This window comes from Pelmatolapia mariae, linkage group LG16_19, assembly GCF_036321145.2.
Source record: "Pelmatolapia mariae isolate MD_Pm_ZW linkage group LG16_19, Pm_UMD_F_2, whole genome shotgun sequence".
Taxonomy (NCBI): Eukaryota; Metazoa; Chordata; class Actinopteri; order Cichliformes; family Cichlidae; genus Pelmatolapia; species Pelmatolapia mariae.
This window is the reverse complement of record NC_086241.1, coordinates 35462315-35468412: the sequence shown is the minus strand read 5'-3', so window position 1 is coordinate 35468412 and position 6098 is coordinate 35462315. Positions and strand designations below refer to the sequence as shown.

The 6098-nt window shown below is 41.4% G+C and overlaps 1 long non-coding RNA gene across 1 annotated transcript; it reads left to right on the top strand.

Annotated features, from left to right (window-relative positions):
• Positions 1-5044: 5044 nt before the first annotated feature.
• LOC134646420 (uncharacterized) lies at positions 5045-5757 on the top strand. The gene is made up of 3 exons (XR_010096668.1): positions 5045-5146; positions 5233-5311; positions 5425-5757. It is a non-coding gene; the product is annotated as an uncharacterized LOC134646420 (long non-coding RNA).
• The last annotated feature ends 341 nt before the right edge of the window (positions 5758-6098 follow it).

The window sequence follows — 6098 nt, the reverse complement described above, 5'->3', positions numbered from 1 at the left end:
TCAATCAATAAATAAAACCGTCTCAAGCTGTGTCTTTAGGAAATGTGTTCGATGAAGGCCCCAGTCACACAGACCAACTGGTCACTAGGGAAAATGAGTATTTGCCGATAGAGCGGTTGTTAGAGATGGCTGACAGTCGTTAAAGTTGGTCGCCACCGTCGCCAGATATACCAGGTATTCCAGGTATTCCAAATACAGCAGGCAACAATTCTGTAACCAAAATAAATGAATCCCACCTAAATACCTTCAGATAGAAGACAGGTGGCAGCAGAAATACAAACAAGTTTAAAGCGCCTTAAATCTGTTGTTGTGATGAGGTGCTATATAAATAAAACTGGATTCAGTTGACTTCATGACTGAGCCAGTGATGGTGATGAAGGTAAGAATAAACTAGCTGATGTTGCTCACCTAACTGTTTCATGCCTGCTCAACATATTCCACAGCGTTGTTGTTAACATATGTCCAGTCCTGTACCCTCAGAACAGCGTTGTGTACAATAATTGCAAAAATGAGACAATAGTGTAAAATAACTTGTGGCTGCACTGACATGTATGTACTGCTGTTCTAGTCTTGGTGACTTACTGGCTCTTTTTAAACCAACTCACATTTACCCATACTTTCTGTTAGTACTTACAAAGTTATTAAATAAGTCTAATAAATAATACATTTTAATTAATTAAAAAAAGAAATGGAAAACTCACCTAACCGTGGTGGAGGGGTGTGTGTGTTTGGGGCCTTGATAGAATCTAGCAGGCAAACCGGTCCATGGTGAGCGGCCAGACACCCATACGGAGGGAAAAAAGTCAGGGGCCAAATGCCCAGGTTCACTGTGGCCCCACCCTGAAGGCAGGCATGAGGAGGGAGCTCAACAGAAACAACTTGGTGACTGGACCTTAGCCCATGGATGTGGGAGTAGTTTTGTCAGGCTTTTGACCAAGACTGCTTCAGGTCTGCTTCAAACTGATTCTGCCAAACTGTCAGGCGACTCGGGAGAAAAAGCCGTGCTCTACTCACACTTCTGACCTCAAAATTATTTCTAGTTTTTGCAGAGGATGTGATTCTGCTAGCTTCATTAGGCGGTGGCCTCCAGCTTGCACTGGAATGGTTCACAGCCGAGTGTGAAGCAGTGAGAATGAATTTCACCTTCAAGCCTGAGGCCATGACTCTCAGCTGGTGAAGGGTGAAGTGTCCATACTGGGTCACAGTTGCTAAACCCAAGTGGAGTTTAAGTATTTCTTGGTCTTTTTCATGAGTGAGCAGAGGAGAAGTGGGATGTTGGGACCGTGTCTGTAGTGATGCGAGGCGGGTCCAGATAGAGCTGAGCATTAAACCTAAGTGAGGCGTGTTCTACCGTAAGGAAGCCCCGGGGTAGACCTGGGACGTGCTGGAGAGATTATACCTGTGACCTGAGCAGAGGGAGGTCCGAGCTTTGCTACTTAGGCTACTACACCCATGATTTGGCCCAAGATGGATGGATAGGTGTGTGTTTTGATTGATTTGATCTGTGTAAAATATGGAATCTGAACTGAATGCAATGATCTGTAAAACTCATGATCCAACGTCTCCTTCAAAATGGAGAATAAAAATGATATCCAATGATTAAACTGAGAAATTGTAGCATTTTAAAGAAAAAAATTAGGTAATTTTTAATTTGGTGGCACCAACATGTGTCAGAAAAGTTCAGACAGGTTCATGTTTACCGCTGTATGGCGTCCCCTCTTCTTTTAACAACGATCCATAAACGTCAGGGACCTGAGGAGACGAGCTGCTGGACTAGTGGAAGAGCAATGCTGTCTCATTCCTGGCTAATATAGGATTCTAGTTGTGTACCAGTCCTGGATCTTCTCTCTCTTATTTTTAATTTCACGATTTGGCAAATTAGTTTTCATTTGGTTAAAGGCCCCTTCTACAACAAATCCATGCTGTTGTAACAAATGCAGTATGCAGTTCAGCATTATCTTGGTTAAAGATTCACTGGAAAAGATGTTGCCTGTATGGGAGCTTATGTTGGCCTTAAACCTGCATATACCTTTCAGCATTGATGGTGCCTTTCCAGATGTGCAAGCAGCCAGTTCCAGGTATGTTTGCACCTCTATGTCATCAGAGAGACAAGCTTTAAAACTGTGCTGGTAACAGGCACCGAAGCTCCAGCACCTCATTATTTTGGAAAACATGGTGTCCATATTTTTTTAAAAAAATAAAAAACAATAAAATCAGATTTTAAATGGCTTTGGTCCAGGAACTAGTGATGGGATTTCCGGCTCTTTTTAGAGAACTGGCTCTTTGCCCGCTCTTTCGGCTCCCAACCGGCTCTTCAGGTTGTTTTGTTGCTTTAATTAATTTATTATTAACAATAATATAAAATTATGCACAAAAGGAATTACTAATGTTAAAAAAACATGGTTTTATTTATATATGTTTATATATAAATATATGTGGTGGCCCCTAGAGACAAGGCACGTACAAACTCCAAAACACATTTCTAGCGTTAACTGAACTTCCAAAACAGAGCTACCTAGATCACTTAAATTACACAATTGAAAGCATATGTGTATTGTTTGTGTATTTATACACAAGCACTCATATATATTCAAATAATTAAAAAAAATGTTCATTTACCTGTTACTACCACACACCAAATCCGGTCGTTGGTACTTGCTGGCTTGTGTAGCCACTAGGTAACAAAAGCTCAACACTGCGCCTAGCATCCTGGAGCACTTCTGTTGTGTTTTGTACGTGTTTTGAGTTTGTACGTGCTTTGTCTCTAGGGGCCACAGTAAATATACTTTTATTTATTCACTCCACATAAAATGTAATAAATAAATCATATAATACAAAAACCAACTATTCACATTTCAACTTTTAACTATTTAAATTTTCAGCTTTTTCCTTTTAAACAAATTTAAAGTGAAACAACACAAAACACTGCAAACCACAACACAATTAAATATAAATTAAAATATGAAAACAAAAAGAAGATGCACATTCTCTGTCATATGGGTCTGCATGAATAAACTTTCTGAATCCTTTATCATCTGCAAATGAAAATAGTTGTGGATGATTACTATACCTTTCTAATGTGACGTTGTTGTCCCTGGCTCTCTTTCTCTCTCTCTCCCTCCCGCTCTGTTCCTGTGCTACTGCCAGTGTAACTACCGCCCCTCCCCCCTCTGCCCAGCGCAAAGCACAAGGCTCGTGTGCGGAGTGAAGCGGAAAAAAGTGCGAGAGAGAGGGTAAGAGAAAGAAAAAACAAACAAACCCACGGCTCGCATCGTTCACTTCAAAGACCCGGCTCTAAGAGCCGTTTCGTTCGCGACCGACACATCACTACCAGGAACGACTGGGGTTTCTAGATTTAACCTGCATTTGTGGGTGACAGAGGAAGCTATGTTCACACATGATGTTTCTGGAAGTATTCCTGAGCCCATGCAGTGAATTGTGTGTTTTTAAGGCGGCGCTTCCTGTGTGTCTGAGAGTCCAGACTGAGAATAATCTAAAAACAATAATGTAAATGATGATTTATTCTTTTTAAATTTACACTGAGGAACATTAATCCAAAAAACGAATTGTAGCTGGAAATTTAATTAAAACAATCCACCTGTAGACAATTTGACATTTTCAACTGTATGGTTTCATATGCTTTTAAACCCTGATTGTAATTAGGAATGAATCCTGTGCTCAGAGGTACAGATATACATCTGAACAAGAGTTCATCCTCTACATTTACTTCATTTATTCGAGCACTCATGGTGTTCATAAGATATGAGGCATAACCTGGCCTTAAAAATGTGATATGTTAGAAGTTCTACTGAGTATTTTATCTTAATGAGGTGTTTCGTGTTCCACATGTTCAGCGATTCCTGTAAAGACGACCATTCTCTGCCATGCCTGGAAAGTTTGAAGTAAAAACTACAAACCCAGTATTTCATCATCTGTGTGGATTCAAACTGATACTCAGTTCACAGCCTGTAAACTTTATAATATAAACATATATAAATATATAAATGAGACATATATAATGAAAACATGACTGAATTTATCACTAACTAGACAATAATTAGCTGGCTAATTGTAGCATAGTTATTGCTAATAATTGTATTGAATTATGAGTTATGGCTAGCTTCCACAGCAAGCCTCCCAGCCAACATGTATATATGGGCCCCACCTGGTTTTTGCTCGGGCTGGATGGGTTCCATGTGGGCATGGGCTCAAACTGGGCTTTTTGTATGGGGCCTACTTGGGTTCTTCACATTAAACCCATATGGGCAATCCCAAGTGGGCACTTTTAGTAGGTCCTAGCTGGGTCAAACATGGGAAACACTTAACTTGGTCCAAAATGGGAAACACATGTAGGACCCACTTGGGTTTTCCACCTGGGATAGACATGGGCAAACACAGTCATTTAACACTAGATTTACTATCCTGCGCAAATTTGCGTAACTTCCCTAAACCCAACACCCCCTAGAATTACTGGCTTTTTTATTTTCTGGTGCAAGTCCCGAGGTGTTAAGCACCCCTGCTGAGATTTTCACAGGTCGTCAGCTTGTTTCTCCTACAGCTTTTGTTGTGCAAACCACCCATTATCCTTGAGGCCTGGCACATTTGCATTTGCTCACTCAGAGTTGCTCAGATCCAAGGCAGGCCAAACCTCTGTGTTACAACTTTCAGAAATGCCTGGTAGAAATGCTTCAACTTACTCATGAGATTTTGACCACATTTCTTGGGGAAGTCACAGCTATACTGAATGCACGACTGTTGTTGCCAGCTGCAAGAAATGCTTGGTAGGGAACAGCAGTTCCCTACCAAGGTTCGTTGTCCATTCACACAGTATATGGCAACCAAGCCAGACAAATTTGGGATCAAGTTGTGGATGGCCACGGATTTGGACACCAAATATGTCTGCAGTGCATCTCCTTACTTGGGAAAGGACCCCAGTCGTCAGGAGGGAGAGAGGCTGGCAGAGAACGTGGTCATGAAACTGATGGAGCCGTTTTTGGATGATAGGAGAAATGTCACAACGGACAGTTTCTTTACTTCACTGTCACTGTCGCACAGACTGCTGCAGCGCAAAACAACATTACTGGGCACGGTGAATAAAGTCCGGCGTGAACTTCCTCAACTTGCAAAAGATACTGCAAAGCGAGAGGTATTCTCCACTTCAGTGCTTAGAAGTGGCAGTGTCTCCTTGACAATTTATGCACCTAAAAAAACCAAGACTGTGTGTGTTCTAAGTTCCATGCACCAAGACGTGACGATCGGTGACGGCAGAAAGAGGAAACCCAACACGATAACAGACTATAACCACATGAAGGTATGTGAATGTGTGTACAATTTTACACCAGTGCTACAATGTTTTCTGATGTGTGCTATACAGGCCTATAGAAAAAAACATATATTCATGACTCTCTCTCTCTGCTTTTACAGTGTGGTGTAGACGTGTTGGACCAAATGGCATGGATGTATTCCGTAAGAGCAGCAACACGCAGGTGGCCAGTAGCGGTTTTCTACAATATGCTGGACCTGGCGGCAGTGAATGCCTACATTTTGTACAAGGCATGTACAGGGTGGACAGGCAAAAGAAGATTGTTTCTGAGTCTTCTAGCTCAGCAACTTCGTTGCCGATTCATGCAGCACAAGGAAATATTACAACGCAGACAATGCAGTGCCAGGTGCAAGAGAGCTGCAACAGGAATCGCAGCAGGTTTACCTGTGCAACATGTCAGAAATTCACCTGTGCCAAATGCAGGTATGATGGACACTGGGTCTGCAAACGCTGTAAAGTTTGAAACACTTTGAAATAAAACAGACTTGTGTACCCATATATTGTGAATGTGTGTCTTTTGTATGTAGGTTTGTAACACAGAGGTTTGGCCTGTCTTGGATCTGAGTAAACAAATGCCAATGTTGCACAAACACACACAAACACACACACACACACACACACAGCAAATCTGCATTTATTTGTCCCACAAGTGGAAAATCTGCATTGTCATTGCAAAAAAGTGGACAGAGCACGATATAGAAAGTGCACTATACAAACAATCTGGAAACATATATATGGACACGAGTATTCAAAAATATTGGTGTATGTATACACA